Raw genomic sequence first — 12,052 nt, 5'->3', positions numbered from 1 at the left:
GGTGGTTTATAGTGTTAGAGAATGGGGAATAGGTTAGGGTGTATAGGGTATGGGTTGAGTTGTTGGTTGTTGATGATGAGAGGATGGGGAATAGGTTAGGTTAGGGTAGGGTTATGGGTGAGTTGATTTTTGGAGGGAAGTGATGGAGTTGGTTGATGATGATGAGAGGATGGGTAATAGGTTAGGTTAGGGTAGGATTATGGGTTGAGTTGATTTTGGTTTTGGAGGAAGTGATGGAGTTGGTTGATTAGATGAGGGAGGGGGAAGGGTTGTGTGAAACATGTGTCATTTTTTGTTATGGAGTTGGTGATTGGTTTTGATGAGATTGATAGGTTGGATTGGGTTTGGATATTAATTGGCTTAGATTGTGAGTTGGGCTTAGGTTGGGTTGGGTTAGAAAAGTAATTTGGGTTTTTATGTGATGGGCTTAGCTTAGGTTGGGTTTGTGTTGGATTGGATTGTAGAATAGGATGGGCTTAGCTTAGGTTGGGTTTCGTTGTGGGTAATTGGATGGGCTTGGGTTTAATGAGAGTGATTGGACTTGGGTAGAATAGTAGTGGGTTGAATTTAAGGATGTAGGAGGGTGGTGAGGTGTGCGGGTCCATGGGCCACGTGGGTGACCTCGGACATTTATTAGTTGAAAATAGATTGGGTTCTTGTAGGTTTGGGCCTCGGGGCCCGTTCCGATTTTTCGATTTTTTGGGGCATCTTGCGTCGAGGGCCCGCTCAAATTCGGGTGTCTACACAATTCAAATAAGAGAAAGAAAAGAAGGTGTGTCTACAATTGAAGAGTGGATTGAAGATTCACACTAGACGACGGGGATTTCTTATTCTATTTAGGTTCATTCAATTGAGAATTTATTTCAATGGCACAAGATATGCTTTCTTGATCACTTAATATTGAGATATATTTTTGAACCTAGGACATGAGAACAACACCGAACATGTCTTACCAACTTAGCTAAGTTGGCACTTAATTAGTATTCAGATATATGATAGTTCAACAATTTTGAAAGACATGATATTGATCTATGTCTCATGTAAAATGGAATGTAGAGTAGTTTATATTCTTACATATAACCCATATTTTTTTTTGTTTTTTCTAAGTTACATATAATTCATATGGGACAATTAATGGTTGTCAAAGTAAGGTTTATTAGTCTCCTAATCCCAACCATGTATATATAGATTACAAAAACAAATAATTTGTTTTCGCTAAAATGAGTTACAATGCTAGACCTACAATTACAAAATCTTGGTTCATACTAATCATAAACAATTAAATTCTGAAAATTATAAATAGAAAATACAAAGCTGATCAAAACCTATTGGCTTGGCCAAGTTTTTCAAGTAGATCGTTTTGAACTAATTTTTCACCGAGTCAAAGTAGGCCCTACAACTAATCACAAAGGAAAACTTGCTCAATGTCTTCAACTCCATTTTGATATATTTGAGTCAAATTGTATTTGGTCTATGCTATGCGATAACTCATTAGAGTGGGTATCCAACACAATCTACGACTAACCTTCAAGGGGTTGACTCAATGGTAAAACTAGTGATAGGGGTTTTATCTTTCCTCTGGTCGTGTGATCAATATTTGGTGGCCTCTTAACTTACACTATTGCATGTTGGGAAATTTCTGCAGGGTTCTGATGTGCAATCGTAGGGACTAGTCCATCCCAAGAGGGTGTGGGGAAAGCCTATGATATTTTTATATATATAATGCAGCCTATGCTCTAGGCATCCATTGCTAGTATACCTCGGACATATACACATAAACTTCCCTAACATAAACATTATTAATTTGCCATTTTGAATGTGAGAAAACAATGAAGCTTTAAAAGGGCATTCAAATAAACCCTAATTTGACACTTATCTTCCTACTACGTGAGAAAAGGGGTAAATTCGATGCTAAGTTCATTGAATTTGACGGACCAATTGGTGTTGAATTTACCTTTTTTCATGTAGTGAATTGGTGAATGATAGTTACACAAGTTGACTTCTTTGAGCGCATATGCAACTTTGAACTGAAGTGAAAGTTTTGGTTGGTCATACATGTCACTATGGATACTGCTTCATGAGTGCATTTCTTTTATGATTTCATGCTACCGCTTTCCATCCGCAAAATGTGCCTTCCAACAAGAATGAGTCCGACTGTTGCCTGACATTGCGAAGAAACCAATATCGTCAAATATCATACACCCCAAGCAGGCATGTACATCCCAAGCTAACTTGAGTCAAATACCACGAACCATGAAACAAACAACCAGTAACTTTTTTGCATATGATAAGCAAGACTTGCCCAAACATCCACTTAGTGCAATGTTGCTTATGTGCTAAGAAAAGTCAACTTCCGCATTGTCATCCTCCAAGAAAGACATGTGTCCCAATATGCATGCGTACAAAAAATTCGAGAAACGACGCTAGGTGAACAAAGAAATGATATGGCCGCACAACAACATAATATGGCCAGGATTGAAAAACAATAAATAGGATGAGAATGAAGAAAAAACAGGAATGCATTTCCTATACAAAAGACATAAATTCTGTCGAGAATATAAAAGAAAGGAGCCCATGAGGATTTGGTTTAGAGGATATTAGGTAGGAAATTCAAGAGTTCTATGAAAATCAAAATTCCCTCGGATAATAGGGATGATAGTAAATTGTTGTATATCGTTCGATTGTGAGGCTCTTTAATTGTATAAATCAACCAACAATAAGACCAAAAATTTTCCATTTGGATGATCACAACTATTAAGAACCCGATTCCTACTAATTATCTATAGTCTGTTGCTTATTTGAGTTCCATTTTAGTTAGGAGAAGTATTATTTCTATTGTTAGTAAGAGTCTTTGTTTATTTGCAAAATTTATTAGTAGTACAAGTCTTTTCCTTATTTACAAAAGTTCATTTGTAGTACGAGTCTTTGTTTATTTAAAAAGGGTCTATAACGGATTTTCCAACAGGAATTTTTAATAAAAATTAGTTTATTATACAAGGAACCATTGCCCTTCTAAGTGAATCGACTCTATAGGATCTAGATCCTATCATCTGGTATCAAGTCCCAGGTTTTCAATCTCTTCCATGGTGACAATGAAAGAATTACATGATCGTTTTGAGTCGATTCACTTAACATGAAGTTCTTTCCCTCCCCCACCAGCACCGCACCAGCCACAACAAGGGCTAATTGACCAGCAACTTCGTGGCCATCAACAATTGATCGGTCCTCAATACCAACGTCCCATATAGCCCAATTTTGAGGGACCACCAACATATGGAGGATCAATTCAAATTGATTTCCTCAGTTCAAAAACAATGATCCAGATTTATGTTACCTGATTCATGGGTTCGCTCGGTTCGAATTCAGGTTTGTGAGTCATGGTTCACCAGTCAAGAATGAACCCGGTTTGTAGGGATGGACAGAGATGCGGGTATTTGTAGGCTGTAGTGATGAGTAGGATAAAAAGATGTTGAAGCTGGTAGAGTTTGGGAAGGAAAAAAAAATCAGATTTTTTTTATTTACAGGTTGAAGACAAGGGTACTTGGTCATTTTCTATTAGTCCATTAATAAAGACTAAGGTCAATGTGGTATGCTATCAATTTAAAATTTTAAACTTGAATATAATCAATATGTTGAACGGGTGTAAAATATCACATAAAAGAGTCCTCCTAAATGACTTCATTTCTCGGTGCTGTAACACTACGTAACATGGTAGTGGTAGTGAGTTCAGAATTTCCAAATATTATGCAATGTAAAATCAAGTGGTTCATCAAATTCGCTTCATCTTACAAACCAGGAGTGAACCGTACCATGAACTGGTTCTTGGTTCGATAATCTAATAACGAATTAGGTACCCCAGATCCAGATGGTTGGTTTTTTTTATTGAACAGACTCTCTAACAATCAGATAATGCAGATGGCTGCAATTCACCTTATAGGTGATGCCCTTTCATGGTTTCGATGGATGAGTTGCACTGTAGGAACTATGCCTAGTGATCAGTTTACTTGAGCCTTAACGTGTTCGATTTGGAATTTGGGATTGTGTTGATCCAGATGGAGCATTATAAATGTTTTGTCAAGAGTGTACAATATGTGATTATCAAAAAAAAAAAAAAAAAAAGTTTGGACTCCTCTCCAATTGTACAAGGACACTATGAGAGCCCACCCTCATTAGTTTTTTTTGTTGATGACTTGGGAGATGCATATGCATGTAGGAGTGCAAATGCTGCAACCTACCTCTCTCACTCAGGCATCTGCTTTGGCGCCCTTTCAAGAAGAGCGGGTTCTAGTTCTCTCAAACGAACGTTATGCTCGACATCATGCAGACAGACAGATCTAATTATATTTCACCATCGTCCGCACTTACATCTTCCAGTCCGTCACCTTTTCATCCTCTCGCCTAGCCTCCCAAATTATAAATGTCTCACTCTTGCAGAACAAAAGGAATGACGAGAGAAAGGCTTATGCTTCAATTGTGATGAACAATTCAAATACGGACACCAATGTAAAACACTACATGTCCTACTCTTGGATGCAAGGAACATTCAAGTGGGGATCTTGATTCCGCTCTTGGCGATCCAACCAACCCGAAAATTTTCATCCATGCTACTACTAGCACCATTCGATCAATTACTATGAGGTTTATGAGCTATTTGAAGAAACTAGCTGTTACAGTGTTAATCAATTATGGTTCAACCCATAATTTTCTACATCCTTCGTTGGCAAAGCATTGTGGGTATACTGTACAATGCACAAATCCACTTCAACTTATGGCTGGCGATGGTGGCTTCCTTCAAAGTCTCGGAAGGTGCAAAGGAGTACAATCATGTTTACAGGGGTTTATTTTCACATCCGGTTTTTTTCTTCTTCCTGTAAGCAGATGCAACATTGTTTTGGGTGCTTAGCGACTACGGTCCTTGGGTCTTATTGCATGGTACTTTAATAAATTAATGATGCATTTCGAGGTGAATAAGACTAGACACACATTAGTTGGTCAGGGGTCACCTTCGGCTTTGGTAGAGAATTTTCATAAAATACCAAAGGAAAATTCTGAAGTAGACATCATTTCACACATTTCTGATGTGGATGCGTGTAAAGAACCATAGATGATTTTCATCAAGATACAAGTGAGAAGCATCTATGGCAATTTCAATACCAAAACATGCTAATAAATCTGGGATTTGTAATTGAATAAATAAATAAATAAAATTAAATGCATGATCTTAAAACATATGTAGGACATTTGATCTCTTACACAATGATGATGGGACCCTCTATTACAGGGTGAAAAAATATGTAGAGGGGAATGACGAGCAATCAATTTATAAAGAAGGCGCACAAGGCCTCTCTCTAACCATCCTATAAACCCTCCTTCCTACTGTTATAGAGGGCAATCTCGTAGGGCTGGCTTTCTAGCATTTATATACACATCCAAATCTAATAAAATTATTTCTTGATTCCTATCGAGTGTTTGGATCATTAATTACATTGAAAACGATTTGGCACCACTTTTTAACTGATGAGCAGTAGCAGCAGCAGCAGCAGCCAGCTTATATACAATGTTAAAATCCAAATAAATGAATTAAATCTTTGTAATGGCTGTCTGATCATTCATAGAATAGACATGATGAGACTGTTAGGTTTGGGTCCATCCTCTTCTACGAAACACGAGTACAGACTTTGCTGTTAAGGAATTTAGGTGCTAAGCTAATGAACAAATGTGTATTGATAAAGCAAAATTTCTCAATATCCTATTGACTCATCAGCTTAGCACAGAAAATTCTTATTCCTCTTCGACCCATCAACTAAAATCAGTTTGGTTCCCAACTGACACCCTTAGTTGTTGTGGGAGCCAGCCCCACCATACCCACAATCAAGCAAAAGAACAATTCTAAATAATTCAAACATTTAGCCCTGTATTTTGTTGGTAAGATCCTGTTGGCAGAATGGACTGTACATCAAGGAGTGACCTAAAGGGTCCAGCTCTATGCTGGGCTGGCTGGGGGGTGACGTGCCTCCTTTAATTTTTGTGGGTCGAAACTTTTGCCCAAGGAATATTTTCCATCCCTGTACTGTACTGTTTATATATTCATAGCAAACTCAAACGTTTTAGGGTTTCAATGAGAGATTTTTAATTTTCTAACCGACTTTCATAAAAAAAGAAAATAGTGTCAGGAATGTAGGCATTCTTGCCGAATCACATTGTCATGTTTTGCCTTTGATTTTCGTTGTAGTTGAATTGTTATTGTTCTTCTAGCACATATTTTTTTCTACAGAAAGCATTCAAGTAACCACATTAACATTTAATTAAAACAAGTAAGGCCAACACCAAAATATTATCAATTTGTAGCTCCAAATCTTCCCAACTATCTCTAGAAAAAATCTCATGGTCCTTTTGGATAGAAAATGGAGAAAAAAAAAAGTCAACTTGCACAAATGGCCATTTGAAGGTCCACTTGAAGAGAATACAGAATCATCAATGGAGAAGAAGAGTTAAAAACCATCATTAGTAAATGGGTTTCAACATCAATAAAGGAATGGGTTCTCAGAGAAGGGAATAAAAAACATCCAACCCTCTTGAGGCTTGAGAGTTGGGAAGGGGTCATAACATAACAGATTCTTATCCCTTTTTTTACTCCAAGGAAGTCAAGCTGAATGAAGTCTCATAAATCAAATTCACGTCGAACCACACAAATCTATTTTAACAGATTTTCTTGCATCAACACTCCCATCAGTCGATCATAAACGGGAATTTTGCCTCGTTTTATGTGGTTCGACTACGGAGTGACCACGAACAATATGGAGATAAAGATGATTTTGGATATTGGAGACAGTGGATGTGAGAGCAAATATAAGTTTTAGCATGCAAAATGTGCTTGGATGGAAGATGGATCATCCCTATATAATGACATGAACTTGTATAGATTTGAATAGGTAAGCTTTCATTCCTCCTTAGAGTTCTGGAAGTCAGCAAGGGAAGCTCTTTAGGTCAGATTGTTGAAGTAGTGGTATAGACTATGGAAGATGGAAATAAACCTGAGATGTCTCCTCTTTATCTCCCTCAAAGACCTCCAATAACAATTGGAAGTCTTCAATGATTAACCAGAGCTTGTTGGAGGTTTGAGGGGGGTACAGAGGATAGCTCTCATTTAAAAGGAAACTGCACAATTGACAAGCTTGGCAAAATCAAATATTTTGCTATGTAGGTATCTTCCTTCCCCTATATTACAGATGAACTTTCAGGTTTTCAGGGATTTTTATATATCTAAAACTCAGTTTCTTGTAAACTTCTCAGATTTCTATCGACTTGGGTTACATCTCTTAAAAAAACAGAAGTAACTTATTTCTGATGATAAATACAATTATAACTATCAATAAGATTTTGAAGAAAATTCAAAACAAGAGAAAACAATAACTTCTTAACTATAATGAATTACTCCTACGCTTGCTTATTGAGGGTGGGCTATAATGCTCTCTAATTGGTGCCCTATGATAACTCAACAATCATGATTGTAGAAACCAAAAATATTCCCTTCCTAGGTATTAGCAAAGTTACTATATCAAGGAAATCGGATCCATTCTAATCTGATCCAACCCATAAACCCAGTTCAAAAAATATAGAGGTTCGGCCACCTTAGCTGAACCTCTTTGTTGATCTCTCCAAGAGGTTGGGACACAATGTCCGACCCCTCTCTCAATTTGCTAGAGGTTCAGACACAATGTCCAACCCCTCTCTCAATTCGCAAGAGGTTCGGCGACCATGGCCGAACCCCCTCTCAATTCGCAAGAGGTTTGGCGACTATGGCCGAACCCCCTCTCAATTCGCAAGAGGTTCAACCACTATGGCCGACCCCCTCAATTCACTAGAGGTTTGGCCACCATGGCCAACCTCCCTTTCAACCCGTTAGTGATTTGGCCCCCATGGCCAATCCCTCTCTTGATCTTGCTAGGAGACTTGGTTTCTTTGGATGACCCCTCTTTCAAACCCCCCACTAGGTGGTTGAGTTCCCTTGGCCGAACCCATCTCTTACTCCTTTAAGGTTATTTGATCACATCGGCCAACTACCATGGCTTGGTATTCCTACCAAGGCTTGGTATTCCTACCAATTTATTACAAAGATAAGGTTCAGCCCTCCAAACTAACTCTTCACTACCATAAACCTATCCACTTGGTAACAAGAGAAATAATAATATTAAACCACCCTAAAGGTAAAAATACCATGATTGTTATTTCAGACAAGACTACTCAAATAGCACAAACCTTTCTATCATGGTAAAATAGATACGATGTCTGAAAGAGTTACAGCAGCATAACTTGACTGAGTCAACTAAGTAGTCACCAAGTTGAAGCAATTACATATTTAAAGCCACTCCTCATAAAGGTTACAAGAACCATGAATGGGTCTTCATTATCATCAAAGTATCATGGGATTATATTACCATATATACTAGACAACATGGGGGAATAGTTACAACTCAGTTTACTATCCCCATATATATATATATATATATAGGGAAGCATTCGGAGGCCCTAATGAGAGCCAACATTGTCTATATATAGAAACAAAGGTTTTAGGAAAACATACATCTTAACAAGCCACCTCTTATTGAAGGTTTATAAAAGCTATGAATGAGAGGCCATCACATATTCATTGTGCTTCCTGCAGTAACAATAATGCTAACCAGTGTACGTAGTGCGGTAGTGGATTCAATGCTCTATAGTGTGGTAGTGGACCCATTCAATGCTCTATAGTCCTATATTGTTGATGCTGAAGGTAGATCTTGGCAAATCAAAGAATAAATGTAACTAAGGCTTTATTCAGGTAGCTCTGCTTTCAACCCAAGTGCTACTATGGAAATCACTTCTATAAGAATTGTAATTACAACAATGATAGCGGTGACAATGTCTGGAAGTGCTTTTTGGGGTCCAAAATGCTTTTCGAAAATCGATAATAGCCCCAATTAGAAGTAATCAACATGTTGAAAGTTCTAAAAGATGGGGAGAAAATTCCAAGTAATGTGGATTGAGACAATGAGACCTAATACAAGACCTAAGCTACATAACTTAAAACATGCTACTATATATCCTTTTCGCTTCTTATTTTCTCTAGTTTAAAGTGTAAATTATTAGCTAGTAGATGAATAGAACCATTAGAAAGCCATCGCCTAGATCTTTACAATAATATCATTATGGAATATTTTAAATTTAGTATAAAATTAGTTAGTTATGGTATAAATCTTACCCTTATAAACTAACTTTTTATGATTAAGAATGATGAGTACAATACCAATATATCATTTTTCTAGAAATATTATTTTATACATTTTATTGATCTTAACAGCATTTTTGACTAGTCTAAAATGTACTGAGCAAACATGAAGGTGTCCTCATTTCTGATAATAATAAATTCTGCTACACTAGTCAATAAGATTTCATGAAAAAAAAAAATGCTCTAAACAAGAGCCAACAGTCACTCCTACAACGAATTAGCCACTATAAATGGAATAGCTCCTTTGCATACTTCCTCAAGAGTGGACTCAGGTATCTGCATGAAGGAGCTTATAAACCAAAATCCATACCCTAATTGCAGGAAGTTTTGTTCAAATGGTGCTTGCTTACACTTTGGAATCTCTCTTTCTACAAAAATCATTTTGGATTACTGCTACCATGACTATGACCCCTGTAAATATTTCTAGTTCTCCAGATTTATATTCAAAATTGAATATAGTTAATATTTCAACAATTTATCATATAAACAAATATATTTAAAAATTTAATAACATTAATAGATGCTTGAAACTAACCTTCTTGACTGCTAACAGCCACTTCATGAGATGAATGTGATCACACTTGCCCGCTAACAGAGCCCTCAAAATAGCAACATCTTCTGGACTGAAGCACTGTTGAAAATTTACATGAAGGCGTGGCAAAACTTCCACAAAATTTTAAGCACAAAGTATGACGATATTAATAAGTTGATCTTCCTGCCCTTCTTCAAAACAAAGAGCTCTAGAAGCATAAGTATCATGAAATAATCAAGAAGAAAATGTACGGCTAACTCTATTAAACAATAGCAACTGAACATTTTGTTGGGAAAGTTCTACTTTTACAATAAGAAACTCGTAAAAATAATATGAAGGAAAACTTGAAACATGAGTAACCAAGCATAAAAATGTAAACTCTCAACACCAAACTTCTAAATGTTATCTAATGAATGAGAAGCTTAGATTTGGGATTCTAATTGCAGATAACAAAGAAAACATGGGTGAGGAATCAAGTATGATTATACTATACAATGATTGGGCGCTTGATGTTTGACTGAAGGTGACATTCAAAATATTCTGAAACAAAAGAGAAACGATTACAAAAAGTGGATTTTATTTTGTTTTAGTCTCCCCAACAAAATCACTTACTTGAATATGACCGGAAAACCCACATACTTATCCCACCTCAAGATTCTAGAACTCTCTCTAGTTCACACATCTTCAAAGTCCGATTAAAGTGATTAAATATGTGCCATGTATTCATGGCCTTATCACTGGTAAGAGCCCTGTAATAGTCTAGCTCCTCCCAAACCATATATGAGGGAATCTTGGAGTATCTCTCATTGGTGATCAATACCTGAGTCATCGTAAGAAAGAGAAGGTTGTTACATTTTGTGATCAATATTATAAATCTTTACTTCAAAAAAAAAAAAGAGAAACATCTTGAGTTTTGGATCTTAGGAAGCATTACACATTTTCTTATCCGTGTGATCCTTTCCATAATGCTTGTGAAGGTCCAGTGTTTATGCCTTTAAGATCCTCAAAGTAGACTTAAGACCATAGATAGCATTAGGTTGGTGGCCAAGAAAGAACATGAAAGCCTCTTGGAATTGGCTATTCACACCCCATAATCTTATTTGTGGGGTCAAATCAACATTTCTCTTATCCAATAGATATCTCCCTCCCTTCCTCAAGAGTCAAGACCACTTTCTCCATAACCAATGTATGTTATAAAACCACTCTCAATAAATAGCATTCTCAGAACCAGTGAGACTGTGAAATAATGTCAGACAAAGAACTTTTAAGAAAATAATGAGCAAACCCACATAAAAAAAGATGACTAGAAGGAATCTCTTTGGATATTTCAAAACCTTCATAAAAGCATACAAGGAAAGAATAAAAATGTATCATCTTGAACAACTTAAATTTCCATGCTTCAAATTATCGACCAATAACGAATCATCACAACTTAGTCTAAAGAATAAAAAAGTTAGAAAAAAAGACGAGTGTTATATGTGTGTGCATCGATTCAAGCATTGGATCTAAGAGGAGGATCAACATCTTGAATTATAGTCTTACAATGTGTTCTATTACGAAGTCCTAGACATTCCAATTGAATATATTATCAGAATTGTAGCATAACCCATAAGTTTTTTTCTCTGTGACCTCCAAAACCCTTACCAAACAATCAAAAAGGAAGTAAAAAAGGCCAAAACAAACAAATTGAACAGGCCCAATTCAAAACTATACACAGATATCTCTGAATTTCAAACAGTTTTCAGTATTTCAACAACCACAACAAAGTAAAACAAAAAAAAAAAAAGTGATTCAAAAGGGGCAAACCCCACCAAGATCACGCCTGGGTTCCCGACAATGCCTTCATCTGGACATGATTTGATTCCCCGGTTGACAATGTTGGCAATGCCTCGTATGACCCAAACCTCCTAATTCCAACACTCTTCGCCACAACCGCATAAGTACCCATCACTATAACCACCACAAACATCACATGAATCACAAATACCAGATCAAGAATCGCCACCGCTCTCAACCGCGACTCCTCCAAATCACATTTCGTCGATCCCTCAACCCCACTCACCACATCCAACAACCTATGACACCCTTCAGGAATAAACCCTTCTACGTAGAGCGACAATCCAGTTTGCAGAACCCAAAGTCCTTGCAAAAACAACGATGCACCCAACCCTACATCAGCTACAAATAATTTGGGTTGACAAGCGAGAATCAAACAGAGGAGAGACGATAAGACGGATATCCGAGCCGAAACC

At 37.0% G+C, this 12,052-nt stretch overlaps 1 long non-coding RNA gene across 1 annotated transcript; it reads right to left on the bottom strand.

Moving 5' to 3' along the window:
• Window positions 1-9,997: 9,997 nt before the first annotated feature.
• LOC147398290 (uncharacterized) lies at window positions 9,998-11,752 on the bottom strand. The gene is made up of 3 exons (XR_015179815.1): window positions 11,612-11,752; window positions 10,735-11,036; window positions 9,998-10,620 (listed from the first exon to the last, which is right to left on the bottom strand). It is a non-coding gene; the product is annotated as an uncharacterized LOC147398290 (long non-coding RNA).
• Between the last annotated feature and the right edge of the window lie 300 nt (window positions 11,753-12,052).

The sequence above is a fragment of the Akebia trifoliata genome, chromosome 7 (genome assembly GCF_017979445.1).
Source record: "Akebia trifoliata isolate Shusen 1 chromosome 7, ASM1797944v1, whole genome shotgun sequence".
In the NCBI taxonomy this organism is placed as follows: Eukaryota; Viridiplantae; Streptophyta; class Magnoliopsida; order Ranunculales; family Lardizabalaceae; genus Akebia; species Akebia trifoliata.
The sequence above is the reverse complement of the archived record's forward strand: the minus strand, read 5'-3'. Positions and strand labels throughout refer to the sequence as shown.